Here is a 16,567-nt window from a genome sequence, read left to right as displayed (position 1 = left end):
CTGCCACTATAGGAAACATCCTCTCCACATCCACTCTATCTGTGTCCTCTGGTCCTAGACTCCCCCACTATAGGAAACATCCTCTCCACATCCACTGTCTCTGTGTGCTCTGGTACTAGACTCCCCCACTATAGGAAACATTCCCTCCACATCCACTGTCTCTGTGTCCTCTGGTCCTAGACTCCCCCACTGTAGGAAACATCCTCTCCACATCCACTATCTGTGCCCTCTGGTCATAGACTCTCCCACTATAGGAAACATCCTCTCCACATCAACTCTGTGTCCTCTATTCCTAGACTCCCCCACAATAGGAAACATCCTCTCCACATCCACTCTACCTGTGCCCTCTGGTCCTAGACTCCCCCTCTATAGGAAACATGGTCTCCACATCCACACTAGCTGTGTCCTCTGGTCCTAGACTCTCCCACTATAGGAAACATCCTCTCCACATCCACTCTATCTGTGGTCCTAGACTCCCCCACTATAGGAAACATCCTCTCCACAGCCACTCTATCGGTGCCCTCTGGTCCTAGACTCTCCCACTATAGGAAACATCCTCTCCACATCCACTCTCTCTGTGTCCTCTGGTCCTAGACTCCCCCATTATAGGAAACATCCTCTCGACATCCACTGTCTCTGTGTGCTCTGGTCCTAGACTCCCTCAATATAGGAAACATCCTCTCGACATCCACTCTATCTGTGTCCTCTGGTCCTAGACTCCCCCACTATAGGAAACATCCTCTCCACATCCACTCTCTATCTGTGTCCTCTGGTCCTAGACTCCCCACTATAGGAAACATCCTCTCCACATCCACTCTCGCTGTGTCCTCTGGTCCTAGACTCTCCCACTATAGGAAACATCCTCACCACATCTACTCTATCTGTGTCCTCTGGTCCTAGACTCCCCTACTATAGGAAACATCCTCTCTACATCCACTCTATCTGTGCCCTCTGGTCCTAGTCTCTCCCACTATAGGAAACATCCTCTCCACATCCACTCTATCTGTGCCCTCTGGTCCTAGATTCTGCCACTATAGGAAACATCCTCTCCACATCCACTCTATCTGTGTCCTCTGGTCCTAGACTCCCCCACTATAGGAAACATTCTCTCCACATTCACTCTCTCTGTGTCCTCTGGTCCTAGACTCCCCCACTATAGGAAACATTCTCTCCACATTCACTCTATCTGTGTCCTCTGGTCCTAGACACCCCCACTATAGGAAACATCCTCTCCACATCCACTGTCTCTGTGTGCTCTGGTACTAGACTCCCCCACTATAGGAAACATTCCCTCCACATCCACTGTCTCTGTGTCCTCTGGTCCTAGACTCCCCCACTGTAGGAAACATCCTCTCCACATCCACTATCTGTGCCCTCTGGTCATAGACTCTCCCACTATAGGAAACATCCTCTCCACATCAACTCTGTGTCCTCTATTCCTAGACTCCCCCACAATAGGAAACATCCTCTCCACATCCACTCTACCTGTGTCCTCTGGTCCTAGACTCTCCCACTATAGGAAACATCCTCTCCACATCTACTCTATCTGTGGTCCTAGACTCCCCCACTATAGGAAACATCCTCTCCACAGCCACTCTATCGGTGCCCTCTGGTCCTAGACTCTCCCACTATAGGAAACATCCTCTCCACATCCACTCTCTCTGTGTCCTCTGGTCCTAGACTCCCCCAATATAGGAAACATCCTCTCCACATCCACTCTATCTGTGTCCTCTGGTCCTAGACTCCCCCACTATAGGAAACATTCTCTCTACATCCACTCTATCTGTGCCCTCTGGTCCTAGTCTCTCCCACTATAGGAAACATCCTCTCCACATCCACTCTATCTGTGCCCTCTGGTCCTAGACTCCTCCACTATAGGAAACATCCTCTCCACATCCACTCTATCTGTGCCCTCTGGTCCTAGACTCCCCCACTATAGGAAACCTCCTCTCCACATCCACTCTCTCTGTGTCCTCTGGTCCTAGACTCCCCCACTATTGGAAACATCCTCTCCACATACTCACTATCTGTGTCCTCTGGTCCTAGACTCTCCCACTATAGGAAACATCCTCTCCGCATCCACTCTGTGTCCTCTGGTGCTAGACTCCCCCACTATAGGAAACATCCTCTCCACATCCAGTCTCTCTGTGCACTCTGGTCCTAGACACCCCCTCTATAGGAAACATCCTCTCCACATCCACTCTCTCTGTGGCGTCTGTTCCTAGAATCTCCCACTATAGGAAACATCCTCTCCACACCCACTCTACCTGTACCCTCTGGTCCTAGACTCCCCCACTATAGGAAACATCCTCTCCACATCCACTCTCTCTGTGTCCTCTGGTCCTAGACTCCCCCACTATTGGAAACATCCTCTCCACATACTCACTATCTGTGTCCTCTGGTCCTAGACTCTCCCACTATAGGAAACATCCTCTCCGCATCCTCTCTGTGTCCTCTGGTCCTAGACTCCCCCACTATAGGAAACATCCTCTCCACATCCAGTCTCTCTGTGCACTCTGGTCCTAGACACCCCCTCTATAGGAAACATCCTCTCCACATCCACTCTCTCTGTGGCGTCTGTTCCTAGAATCTCCCACTATAGGAAACATCCTCTCCACACCCACTCTACCTGTGCCCTCTGGTCCTAGACTCCCCCACTTTCGGAAACATCCTCTCCACATCCACTCTCGCTGTGTCCTCTGGTCCTAGACTCTCCCACTATAGGAAACATCCTCACCACATCTACTCTATCTGTGTCCTCTGGTCCTAGACTCCCCCACTATAGGAAACATCCTCTCTACATCCACTGTATCTGTGCCCTCTGGTCCTAGTCTCTCCCACTATAGGAAACATCCTCTCCACATCCACTCTATCTGTGCCCTCTGGTCCTAGATTCTGCCACTATAGGAAACATCCTCTCCACGTCCACTGTCTCTGTATGCTCTGGTACTAGACTCCCCCACTATAGGAAACATTCCCTCCACATCCACTGTCTCTGTGTCCTCTGGTCCTAGACTCCCCCTCTATAGGAAACATGGTCTCCACATCCACACTAGCTGTGTCCTCTGGTCCTAGACTCTCCCACTATAGGAAACATCCTCTCCACATCCACTCTATCTGTGGTCCTAGACTCCCCCACTATAGGAAACATCCTCTCCACATCCACTCTATCTGTGCCCTCTGGTCCTAGATTCTGCCACTATAGGAAACATCCTCTCCACATCCACTCTATCTGTGTCCTCTGGTCCTAGACTCCCCCACTATAGAAAACATTCTCTCCACATTCACTCTCTCTGTGTCCTCTGGTCCTAGACTCCCCCACTATAGGAAACATTCTCTCCACATTCACTCTATCTGTGTCCTCTGGTCCTAGACACCCCCACTATAGGAAACATCCTCTCCACATCCACTGTCTCTGTGTGCTCTGGTACTAGACTCCCCCACTATAGGAAACATTCCCTCCACATCCACTGTCTCTGTGTCCTCTGGTCCTAGACTCCCCCACTGTAGGAAACATCCTCTCCACATCCACTATCTGTGCCCTCTGGTCATAGACTCTCCCACTATAGGAAACATCCTCTCCACATCTACTCTATCTGTGGTCCTAGACTCCCCCACTATAGGAAACATCCTCTCCACAGCCACTCTATCGGTGCCCTCTGGTCCTAGACTCCCCCACTATAGGAAACATCCTCTCCACATCCAGTCTCTCTGTGCACTCTGGTCCTAGACACCCCCTCTATAGGAAACATCCTCTCCACATCCACTCTCTCTGTGGCGTCTGTTCCTAGAATCTCCCACTATAGGAAACATCCTCTCCACACCCACTCTACCTGTGCCCTCTGGTCCTAGACTCCCCCACTTTCGGAAACATCCTCTCCACATCCACTCTCGCTGTGTCCTCTGGTCCTAGACTCTCCCACTATAGGAAACATCCTCACCACATCTACTCTATCTGTGTCCTCTGGTCCTAGACTCCCCCACTATAGGAAACCTCCTCTCCACATCCACTCTCTCTGTGTCCTCTGGTCCTAGACTCCCCCACTATTGGAAACATCCTCTCCACATACTCACTATCTGTGTCCTCTGGTCCTAGACTCTCCCACTATAGGAAACATCCTCTCCGCATCCACTCTGTGTCCTCTGGTGCTAGACTACCCCACTATAGGAAACATCCTCTCCACATCCAGTCTCTCTGTGCACTCTGGTCCTAGACACCCCCTCTATAGGAAACATCCTCTCCACATCCACTCTCTCTGTGGCGTCTGTTCCTAGAATCTCCCACTATAGGAAACATCCTCTCCACACCCACTCTACCTGTACCCTCTGGTCCTAGACTCCCCCACTATAGGAAACATCCTCTCCACATCCACTCTCTCTGTGTCCTCTGGTCCTAGACTCCCCCACTATTGGAAACATCCTCTCCACATACTCACTATCTGTGTCCTCTGGTCCTAGACTCTCCCACTATAGGAAACATCCTCTCCGCATCCTCTCTGTGTCCTCTGGTCCTAGACTCCCCCACTATAGGAAACATCCTCTCCACATCCAGTCTCTCTGTGCACTCTGGTCCTAGACACCCCCTCTATAGGAAACATCCTCTCCACATCCACTCTCTCTGTGGCGTCTGTTCCTAGAATCTCCCACTATAGGAAACATCCTCTCCACACCCACTCTACCTGTGCCCTCTGGTCCTAGACTCCCCCACTTTCGGAAACATCCTCTCCACATCCACTCTCGCTGTGTCCTCTGGTCCTAGACTCTCCCACTATAGGAAACATCCTCACCACATCTACTCTATCTGTGTCCTCTGGTCCTAGACTCCCCCACTATAGGAAACATCCTCTCTACATCCACTGTATCTGTGCCCTCTGGTCCTAGTCTCTCCCACTATAGGAAACATCCTCTCCACATCCACTCTATCTGTGCCCTCTGGTCCTAGATTCTGCCACTATAGGAAACATCCTCTCCACGTCCACTGTCTCTGTATGCTCTGGTACTAGACTCCCCCACTATAGGAAACATTCCCTCCACATCCACTGTCTCTGTGTCCTCTGGTCCTAGACTCCCCCTCTATAGGAAACATGGTCTCCACATCCACACTAGCTGTGTCCTCTGGTCCTAGACTCTCCCACTATAGGAAACATCCTCTCCACATCCACTCTATCTGTGGTCCTAGACTCCCCCACTATAGGAAACATCCTCTCCACATCCACTCTATCTGTGCCCTCTGGTCCTAGATTCTGCCACTATAGGAAACATCCTCTCCACATCCACTCTATCTGTGTCCTCTGGTCCTAGACTCCCCCACTATAGAAAACATTCTCTCCACATTCACTCTCTCTGTGTCCTCTGGTCCTAGACTCCCCCACTATAGGAAACATTCTCTCCACATTCACTCTATCTGTGTCCTCTGGTCCTAGACACCCCCACTATAGGAAACATCCTCTCCACATCCACTGTCTCTGTGTGCTCTGGTACTAGACTCCCCCACTATAGGAAACATTCCCTCCACATCCACTGTCTCTGTGTCCTCTGGTCCTAGACTCCCCCACTGTAGGAAACATCCTCTCCACATCCACTATCTGTGCCCTCTGGTCATAGACTCTCCCACTATAGGAAACATCCTCTCCACATCTACTCTATCTGTGGTCCTAGACTCCCCCACTATAGGAAACATCCTCTCCACAGCCACTCTATCGGTGCCCTCTGGTCCTAGACTCCCCCACTATAGGAAACATCCTCTCCACATCCAGTCTCTCTGTGCACTCTGGTCCTAGACACCCCCTCTATAGGAAACATCCTCTCCACATCCACTCTCTCTGTGGCGTCTGTTCCTAGAATCTCCCACTATAGGAAACATCCTCTCCACACCCACTCTACCTGTGCCCTCTGGTCCTAGACTCCCCCACTTTCGGAAACATCCTCTCCACATCCACTCTCGCTGTGTCCTCTGGTCCTAGACTCTCCCACTATAGGAAACATCCTCACCACATCTACTCTATCTGTGTCCTCTGGTCCTAGACTCCCCCACTATAGGAAACATCCTCTCTACATCCACTCTATCTGTGCCCTCTGGTCCTAGTCTCTCCCACTATAGGAAACATCCTCTCCACATCCACTCTATCTGTGCCCTCTGGTCCTAGATTCTGCCACTATAGGAAACATCCTCTCCACATCCACTCTATCTGTGTCCTCTGGTCCTAGACTCCCCCACTATAGGAAACATCCTCTCCACATCCACTGTCTCTGTGTGCTCTGGTACTAGACTCCCCCACTATAGGAAACATTCCCTCCACAACCACTGTCTCTGTGTCCTCTGGTCCTAGACTCCCCCACTGTAGGAAACATCCTCTCCACATCCACTATCTGTGCCCTCTGGTCATAGACTCTCCCACTATAGGATACATCCTCTCCACATCAACTCTGTGTCCTCTATTCCTAGACTCCCCCACAATAGGAAACATCCTCTCCACATCCACACTAGCTGTGTCCTCTGGTCCTAGACTCTCCCACTATAGGAAACATCCTCTCCACATCCACTCTATCTGTGGTCCTAGACTCCCCCACTATAGGAAACATCCTCTCCACAGCCACTCTATCGGTGCCCTCTGGTCCTAGACTCTCCCACTATAGGAAACATCCTCTCCACATCCACTCTCTCTGTGTCCTCTGGTCCTAGACTCCCCCATTATAGGAAACATCCTCTCGACATCCACTGTCTCTGTGTGCTCTGGTCCCAGACTCCCTCACTATAGGAAACATCCTCTCGACATCCACTCTATCTGTGTCCTCTGGTCCTAGACTCCCCCACTATAGGAAACATCCTCTCCACATCCACTCTCTATCTGTGTCCTCTGGTCCTAGACTCCCCACTATAGGAAACATCCTCTCCACATCCACTCTCTATCTGTGTCCTCTGGTCCTAGACTCTCCCACTATAGGAAACATCCTCTCCACATCCACTCTATCTGTGTCCTCTGGTCCTAGACTCCCCCACTATAGGAAACATTCTCTCTACAGCCACTCTATCTGTGCCCTCTGGTCCTAGTCTCTCCCACTATAGGAAACATCCTCTCCACATCCACTCTATCTGTGCCCTCTGGTCCTAGACTCCTTCACTATAGGAAACATCCTCTCCACATCCACTCTATCTGTGCCCTCTGGTCCTAGACTCCCCCACTATAGGAAACATCCTCTCCACATCCACTCTCTCTGTGTCCTCTGGTCCTAGACCCCCACTATTGGAAACATCCTCTCCACATACTCACTATCTGTGTCCTCTGGTCCTAGACTCTCCCACTATAGGAAACATCCTCTCCGCATCCACTCTGTGTCCTCTGGTCCTAGACTCCCCCACTATAGGAAACATCCTCTCCACATCCAGTCTCTCTGTGCACTCTGGTCCTAGACACCCCCTCTATAGGAAACATCCTCTCCACATCCACTCTCTCTGTGGCGTCTGTTCCTAGAATCTCCCACTATAGGAAACATCCTCTCCACACCCACTCTACCTGTGCCCTCTGGTCCTAGACTCCCCCACTTTCGGAAACATCCTCTCCACATCCACTCTCGCTGTGTCCTCTGGTCCTAGACTCTCCCACTATAGGAAACATCCTCACCACATCTACTCTATCTGTGTCCTCTGGTCCTAGACTCCCCCACTATAGGAAACATCCTCTCTACATCCACTGTATCTGTGCCCTCTGGTCCTAGTCTCTCCCACTATAGGAAACATCCTCTCCACATCCACTCTATCTGTGCCCTCTGGTCCTAGATTCTGCCACTATAGGAAACATCCTCTCCACGTCCACTGTCTCTGTATGCTCTGGTACTAGACTCCCCCACTATAGGAAACATTCCCTCCACATCCACTGTCTCTGTGTCCTCTGGTCCTAGACTCCCCCTCTATAGGAAACATGGTCTCCACATCCACACTAGCTGTGTCCTCTGGTCCTAGACTCTCCCACTATAGGAAACATCCTCTCCACATCCACTCTATCTGTGGTCCTAGACTCCCCCACTATAGGAAACATCCTCTCCACAGCCACTCTATCGGTGCCCTCTGGTCCTAGACTCTCCCACTATAGGAAACATCCTCTCCACATCCACTCTCTCTGTGTCCTCTGGTCCTAGACTCACCCACTATAGGAAACATCCTCTCCACATCCACTCTCTATCTGTGTCCTCTGGTCCTAGACTCCCCACTATAGGAAACATCCTCTCCACATCCACTCTCTATCTGTGTCCTCTGGTCCTAGACTCCCCACTATAGGAAACATCCTCTCCACATACACTCTATCTGTGTCCTCTGGTCCTGGACTCCCCCACTATAGGAAACATCCTCTCCACATCCACTCTATCCGTGTCCTCAGATCACTATAGGTCTGACCAACACCTTATCGAACCTCCGCGTTACATCCTTACTGTTTGATGCTAGTCGTCTCAAATTGAGTTCCAACATTGCATTTGCCTTCCTCCCCACTGAACCTACCTGCAAGTGAACCTTTCAGCATCCTGCACCAGGACTCCCAAGGCCTTTTGTAGCTCTGATCTTCCAATTTTCTCCCCATTTAGAAAATAGTCTAACACTTTTATTCCTTCTACGACGTGCATGACCATACATTTATTTGTCCAGTCTCCCAATCAGCCCAAATGCTTGTGCAGGATGAGCTTTCACTCACGTGGCATGGAAAGACAGCAAGAAAACGAGCTGGTTTCTAGGGTGCCCACTTTAATAAGTACAATAGTGCTGGTTAATGAATGCTGTGTGCATGTCAACCCCGGCGATGCAGTTATACCATACACTTAGTGGTCACGTTATTAGTATACCTGCTCATGAATGCAAATATCTAATCAGCCATTCATATGGCAGCAACTCAATGCATGAAAACAAGCAGAAATAGACCAGCGGTTCAGACCAAACATCAGAAAAGGGAAGAAATGTGATCTGTGACTTGGACCATGGAATGATTGTTGGTGCCGGATGGGGTGGTTTGAGTATCTCAGAAACTGATGATCTCTTGAGATTTTCACACATAAAAGTCTTTTACACATAAAAGTGTTTACAGAGAATGATGCGAGAAACAGAAGACATCCAGTCAGCAGCAGTTCTGTGGGCAAAAATATTTTGTTAATGAGGGACTACAGAGGAGAATGGTCAGACTGATGGGACGGCAACAGTAACTGAAATAACCATGCATTACACAGTGGTGTACTAAGATTTTTGCAGTTGTGCGGGGAGTCAGAGAACACCGGGCTCCAAGGCTTGCAGAGCATCTGAATTGGTTAATTGTTGTTCAATGAGAATTATTAATCATTTACAGTTCCTTGTGTTTTTTTTAAATCAAGCCATTCACTCTTTGGAATGCTATCTCCTGGTGACTTCTGTTCAAACTTGCCCAGTCTATTTTGCCAGACTTGGGGATTCCAGTGCTTCTTGTACTATTTAAGTGGACATGGATTAGTGCTAATCGTGGGGTCCTGGTTTTGAGAATGTTACTCTCATGGAGCCACTGAAATCGTATGAATGAACTCCAGTTGCCAGTTCAACATTGGAGTATGTCTTTCGGTTCTGACATGCCAGTGCACGTGACTTGTGATAAGTGGTGTGCAGAAAAGCATGTTGAAATGCACAACACATTGAACCTTGAAGTGGATAGGCTACAGCAGCGTTACAACAGTTCCACCCCTGTAGCTTAGAAAGCGGCCACGGAGTGTCTGTGTGCGGGATATACGAGGGCATGAGTCCACGTGCACTGTCGGTGCCACTGAGTGAGGAAGAGTGAGAGTGTGTGAGAGAGAGAGAGAGAGAGAAAGAGAGAGAGAGACCTTAAGGGGTGGGGTGTATGCCCTGTCCATTCTGGGGCAGCTCACTGACCTATGGTCCCCAATGGACACTCAGCTCTCACCTGTGGCCTGTGACTGCGGCCACACCCCGGTACACTGCTCCGACAGGAGGGCTGGACCAGGTGAGGGCAGCCGGCAGCTCTCATGCCCCGGACATCCCTGTCCCAGCACGAGAAGTCAGCTCCAGTGGACCTGGTGAATGAGACCAACAGGGAGATCCAATGGCCAGGAAGGCGGCTCTGCAAAGCTCCACGGAGAGCGAAGGGCAGGAGAAGGCACAGAAAAGTCATGGTCATCCACTGCAAACAAGCAAGCCCCCAGTTGTTAGACTACTCGTACCCCTGGACCCAGGCTTCTGAAGTGGGGAGAGTGGAAATGCCTCAGTGAAATGGCTTTCCCAATTAAAAAGCTCTCCCACACAGATTTCCTATTATTATCAGATACGATGAACTACTGGAAAGGGGACAGTCAGAAACACAGTCTCAAGCACCAACACACCAATACAACACCCTGACTCAAAATAAAAAAACCTCCCCCAATGAAACACGCTCACTCCAAACAAAACATCCTCCCCCTAACACCCTCACCCGACCACAAATAAACCACCATCCCATCAAATAAACCATCAAACCCCGAACAACATCACACTACCCCAAATAAAAAACCATCCCTCCAAATAAAACAAACAGCCTCCCCCAATAGAACACCTTCTGTGCAAATAAAACAAACACCCTCCCCCAATAGAACACCTTCCGTCCAAATAAAACAAACACCCTCCCCCAATAGAACACCTTCTGTCCATATAAAACAAACACCCTCCCCCAATAGAACACCTTCTGTCCAAATAAAACAAACACCCTCCCCCAATAGAACACCTTCCTTCCAAATAAAACAAACACCCTCCCCCCAATAGAACACCGTCCATCCAAATAAAACAAACACCCTCCCCCAATAGAACACCTTCTGTCCAAATAAAACAAACACCCTCCCCCAATAGAACACCTTCTGTCCAAATAAAACAAACGCCCTCCCCCCAATAGAACACCGTCCGTCCAAATAAAACAAACACCCTCCCCCCAATAGAACACCTTCCGTCCAAATAAAACAAACACCCTCCCCCAATAGAACACCTTCTGTCCAAATAAAACAAACACCCTCCCCCAATAGAACACCTTCTGTGCAAATAAAACAAACACCCTGCCCCAATAGAACACCTTCTGTGCAAATAAAACAAACACCCTCCCCCAATAGAACACCTTCCGTCCAAATAAAACAAACACCCTCCCCCAATAGAACACCTTCTGTCCATATAAAACAAACACCCTCCCCCAATAGAACACCTTCTGTGCAAATAAAACACCCTCCCCCAATAGAACACCTTCTGCACAAATAAAACAAACACCCTCCCCCCAATAGAACACCGTCTGTCCAAATAAAACAAACACCCTCCCTCAATAGAACACCGTCTGTCCAAATAAAACAAACACCCTCCCTCAATAGAACACCTTCCGTCCAAATAAAACAAACACCCTCCCCCCAATAGAACACCTTCTGTCCAAATAAAACAAACACCCTCCCTCAATAGAACACCTTCCGTCCAAATAAAACAAACACCCTCCCTCAATAGAACACCTTCCGTCCAAATAAAACAAACACCCTCCCTCAATAGAACACCGTCTGTCCAAATAAAACAAACACCCTCCCTCAATAGAACACCTTCTGTCCAAATAAAACAAACACCCTCCCCCAATAGAACACCTTCCGTCCAAATAAAACAAACACCCTCCCCCAATAGAACACGTTCTGTCCAAATAAAACAAACACCCTCCCCGAATAGAACACCTTCTGCCCAAATAAAACAAACACCCTCCCCCCAATAGAACACCTTCTGTCCAAATAAAACAAACACCCTCCCCCAATAGAACACCTTCTGTCCAAATAAAACAAACACCCTCCCCCAATAGAACACCTTCTGTCCAAATAAAACAAACACCCTCCCCCCAATAGAACACCTTCTGTCCAAATAAAACAAACACCCTCCCCCAATAGAACACCTTCTGTGCAAATAAAACAAACACCCTTCCCCAACAGAACAGCTTCTGTCCAAATAAAACAAACTCCCTCCCCCCAATAGAACACCTTCTGTCCAAATAAAACACACCCTTCCCCAATAGAACACCTTCTGTCCAAATAAAACAAACGCCCTCCCCCCAATAGAACACCGTCCGTCCAAATAAAACAAACACCCTCCCCCCAATAGAACACCTTCCGTCCAAATAAAACAAACACCCTCCCCCAATAGAACACCTTCTGTCCAAATAAAACAAACACCCTCCCCCAATAGAACACCTTCTGTGCAAATAAAACAAACACCCTGCCCCAATAGAACACCTTCTGTGCAAATAAAACAAACACCCTCCCCCAATAGAACACCTTCCGTCCAAATAAAACAAACACCCTCCCCCAATAGAACACCTTCTGTCCATATAAAACAAACACCCTCCCCCAATAGAACACCTTCTGTGCAAATAAAACAAACACCCTCCCCCCAATAGAACACCGTCTGTCCAAATAAAACAAACACCCTCCCTCAATAGAACACCGTCTGTCCAAATAAAACAAACACCCTCCCTCAATAGAACACCTTCCGTCCAAATAAAACAAACACCCTCCCCCCAATAGAACACCTTCTGTCCAAATAAAACAAACACCCTCCCTCAATAGAACACCTTCCGTCCAAATAAAACAAACACCCTCCCTCAATAGAACACCTTCCGTCCAAATAAAACAAACACCCTCCCTCAATAGAACACCGTCTGTCCAAATAAAACAAACACCCTCCCTCAATAGAACACCTTCTGTCCAAATAAAACAAACACCCTCCCCCAATAGAACACCTTCCGTCCAAATAAAACAAACACCCTCCCCCAATAGAACACGTTCTGTCCAAATAAAACAAACACCCTCCCCGAATAGAACACCTTCTGCCCAAATAAAACAAACACCCTCCCCCCAATAGAACACCTTCTGTCCAAATAAAACAAACACCCTCCCCCAATAGAACACCTTCTGTCCAAATAAAACAAACACCCTCCCCCAATAGAACACCTTCTGTCCAAATAAAACAAACACCCTCCCCCCAATAGAACACCTTCTGTCCAAATAAAACAAACACCCTCCCCCAATAGAACACCTTCTGTGCAAATAAAACAAACACCCTTCCCCAACAGAACAGCTTCTGTCCAAATAAAACAAACTCCCTCCCCCCAATAGAACACCTTCTGTCCAAATAAAACACACCCTTCCCCAATAGAACACCTTCTGTCCAAATAAAACAAACACCCTCCCCCAATAGAACACCTTCTGTGCAAATAAAACAAACACCCTTCCCCAACAGAACAGCTTCTGTCCAAATAAAACAAACTCCCTCCCCCCAATAGAACACCTTCTGTCCAAATAAAACAAACACCCTTCCCCAACAGAACAGCTTCTGTCCAAATAAAACAAACTCCCTCCCCCCAATAGAACACCTTCTGTCCAAATAAAACACACCCTTCCCCAATAGAACACCTTCTGTCCAAATAAAACAAACACCCTCCCCCAATAGAACACCTTCTGTGCAAATAAAACAAACACCCTTCCCCAACAGAACAGCTTCTGTCCAAATAAAACAAACTCCCTCCCCCCAATAGAACACCTTCTGTCCAAATAAAACAAACACCCTCCCCACCAATAGAACACGTTCTGCCCAAATAAAACAAACACCCTCCCCCAATAGAACACCTTCTGTGCAAATAAAACAAACACCCTCCCCCAATAGAACACCTTCTGTGCAAATAAAACAAACACCCTCCCCCAATAGAACACCTTCTGTGCAAATAAAACAAACACCCTCCCCCAATAGAACACCTTCTGTGCAAATAAAACAAACACCCTCCCCCAATAGAACACCTTCTGTCCAAATAAAGCAAACACCCTCCCCCAATAGAACACCTTCCGTCCAAATAAAACAAACACCCTCCCTCAATAGAACACCTTCCGTCCAAATAAAACAAACACCCTCCCTCAATAGAACACAGTCTGTCCAAATAAAACAAACACCCTCCCTCAATAGAACACCTTCTGTCCAAATAAAACAAACACCCTCCCCCAATAGAACACCTTCCGTCCAAATAAAACAAACACCCTCCCCCAATAGAACACGTTCTGTCCAAATAAAACAAACACCCTCCCCGAATAGAACACCTTCTGCCCAAATAAAACAAACACCCTCCCCCCAATAGAACACCTTCTGTCCAAATAAAACAAACACCCTCCCCCAATAGAACACCTTCTGTCCAAATAAAACAAACACCCTCCCCCAATAAAACACCTTCTGTCCAAATAAAACAAACACCCTCCCCCAATAGAACACCTTCTGTCCAAATAAAACAAACACCCTCCCCCCAATAGAACACCTTCTGTCCAAATAAAACAAACACCCTCCCCCAATAGAACACCTTCTGTGCAAATAAAACAAACACCCTTCCCCAACAGAACAGCTTCTGTCCAAATAAAACAAACTCCCTCCCCCCAATAGAACACCTTCTGTCCAAATAAAACACACCCTTCCCCAATAGAACACCTTCTGTCCAAATAAAACAAACACCCTCCCCCCCAATAGAACACGTTCTGCCCAAATAAAACAAACACCCTCCCCCAATAGAACACCTTCTGTGCAAATAAAACAAACACCCTCCCCCAATAGAACACCTTCTGTGCAAATAAAACAAACACCCTCCCCCAACAGAACACCTTCTGTGCAAATAAAACAAACACCCTCCGCCAATAGAACACCTTCTGTCCAAATAAAACAAACACCCTCCCCCAATAGAACACTTTCTGTCCAAATAAAACAAACACCCTCCCCCCAATAGAACACCTTCTGTCCAAATAAAACAAACACCCTCCCCCAAGAGAACACCTTCCGTCCAAATAAAACAAACACCCTCCCCCAATAGAACACCTTCCGTCCAAATAAAACAAACACCCTCCCCCAATAGAACACGTTCTGTCCAAATAAAACAAACACCCTCCCCGAATAGAACACCTTCTGCCCAAATAAAACAAACACCCTCCCCCCAATAGAACACCTTCTGTCCAAATAAAACAAACACCCTCCCCCAATAGAACACCTTCTGTCCAAATAAAACAAACACCCTCCCCCAATAGAACACCTTCTGTCTAAATAAAACAAACACCCCTCCCCCCAATAGAACACCTTCTGTCCAAATAAAACAAACACCCTTCCCCAACAGAACAGCTTCTGTCCAAATAAAACAAACTCCCTCCCCCCAATAGAACACCTTCTGTCCAAATAAAACACACCCTTCCCCAATAGAACACCTTCTGTCCAAATAAAACAAACACCCTCCCCCCCAATAGAACACGTTCTGCCCAAATAAAACAAACACCCTCCCCCAATAGAACACCTTCTGTCCAAATAAAACAAACACCCTCCCCCGATAGAACACCTTCCGTCCAAATAAAACAAACACCCTCCCCCGATAGAACACCTTCCGTCCAAATAAAACAAACACCCTCCCCTGACAGAACACCTTCCGTCCAAATAAAACAAACACCCTCCCCCAATAGAACACCTTCCGTCCAAATAAAACAAACACCCTCCCCCAATAGAACACCTTCCGTCCAAATAAAACAAACACCCTCCCCCAAGAGAACACCTTCTGTCTAAATAAAACAAACACCCTCCCCCAATAGAACACCTTCCGTCCAAATAAAACAAACACCCTCCCCCAATAGAACACCTTCCGTCCAAATAAAACAAACACCCTCCCCCAAGAGAACACCTTCTGTCCAAATAAAACAAACACCCTCCCCCCAATAGAACACCTTCCGTCCAAATAAAACAAACACCCTCCCCCAATAGAACACCTTCTGTCCAAATAAAACAAACACCCTCCCCCAATAGAACACCTTCCGTCCAAATAAAACAAACACCCTCCCCCGATAGAACACCTTCTGTCCAAATAAAACAAACACCCTCCCCCAATAGAACACCTTCCGTCCAAATAAAACAAACACCCTCCCCCAATAGAACACCTTCCGTCCAAATAAAACAAACACCCTCCCCCCAATAGAACATCTTCCGTCCAAATAAAACAAACACCCTCCCCCAATAGAACACCTTCCGTCCAAATAAAACAAACACCCTCCCCCAATAGAACACCTTCCGTCCAAATAAAACAAACACCCTCCCCCAAGAGAACACCTTCTGTCCAAATAAAACAAACACCCTCCCCCAATAGAACACCTTCCGTCCAAATAAAACAAACACCCTCCCCCAATAGAACACCTTCCGTCCAAATAAAACAAACACCCTCCCCCAAGAGAACACCTTCTGTCCAAATAAAACAAACACCCTCCCCCAATAGAACACCTTCCGTCCAAATAAAACAAACACCCTCCCCCAATAGAACACCTTCTGTCCAAATAAAACAAACACCCTCCCCCAAGAGAACACCTTCCGTCCAAATAAAACAAACACCCTCCCCCCAATAGAACACCTTCCGTCCAAATAAAACAAACACCCTCCCCCAATAGAACACCTTCCGTCCAAATAAAACAAACACCCTCCCCCAATAGAACACCTTCCGTCCAAATAAAACAAACACCCTCCCCCAAGAGAACACCTTCTGTCTAAATAAAACAAACACCC

At 47.9% G+C, this 16,567-nt stretch overlaps 1 protein-coding gene across 1 annotated transcript in view; it reads right to left on the bottom strand.

Moving 5' to 3' along the window:
* The window catches only part of LOC132394734 (complement factor B-like), a 250,516-nt gene extending 239,914 nt beyond the window's left edge, over positions 1-10,602 (bottom strand). The window contains exon 1 of the mRNA XM_059971130.1: positions 9,912-10,602. The gene's annotated coding sequence lies outside the window, so the exon portion shown is untranslated. The remainder of the gene's footprint in view (positions 1-9,911) is intronic.
* Between the last annotated feature and the right edge of the window lie 5,965 nt (positions 10,603-16,567).

The sequence above is a fragment of the Hypanus sabinus genome, chromosome 5 (genome assembly GCF_030144855.1).
Source record: "Hypanus sabinus isolate sHypSab1 chromosome 5, sHypSab1.hap1, whole genome shotgun sequence".
NCBI classification, from domain to species: domain Eukaryota; kingdom Metazoa; phylum Chordata; class Chondrichthyes; order Myliobatiformes; family Dasyatidae; genus Hypanus; species Hypanus sabinus.
Note: the sequence above shows the minus strand (reverse complement) of the source record. Positions and strands in the feature narration are given on the sequence as shown.